Source organism: Branchiostoma belcheri, unplaced genomic scaffold, assembly GCF_001625305.1.
Source record: "Branchiostoma belcheri isolate BF01 breed outbred unplaced genomic scaffold, Haploidv18h27 scaffold26, whole genome shotgun sequence".
NCBI classification, from domain to species: Eukaryota; Metazoa; Chordata; class Leptocardii; order Amphioxiformes; family Branchiostomatidae; genus Branchiostoma; species Branchiostoma belcheri.
This window is the reverse complement of record NW_017803865.1, coordinates 1,753,705-1,753,975: the sequence shown is the minus strand read 5'-3', so window position 1 is coordinate 1,753,975 and position 271 is coordinate 1,753,705. Positions and strand designations below refer to the sequence as shown.

The 271-nt window shown below is 55.4% G+C and overlaps 1 protein-coding gene across 4 annotated transcripts in view; it reads left to right on the top strand.

The window, feature by feature from the left end:
* Positions 1 to 271, top strand: part of LOC109471935 (signal-transducing adaptor protein 1-like) — a 15,984-nt gene that overhangs the window by 8,996 nt on the left and 6,717 nt on the right. The gene's annotated exons all lie outside the window — the stretch shown is intronic.

Genomic DNA, 271 nt, shown 5'->3' with positions numbered 1-271 from the left:
GGAGGAAATCAAGGACTTAATGTATACAATTTATGTTTTGGTGGTCCTTAAAACCAAAAGAAGCGCGGGGACCGTATAGCCGTATGGACATAGCGCGCGCACATACACACGCACGCATGCACACGCACACGCACGCACGCGCACACGCACACACACACGTACGCACGCAAGCACACACACGCACGCACACACGCACACACACACACACACGCACGCATACACGCACGAACGCACACACGCACGCACGCACGCACACACACACACACACACA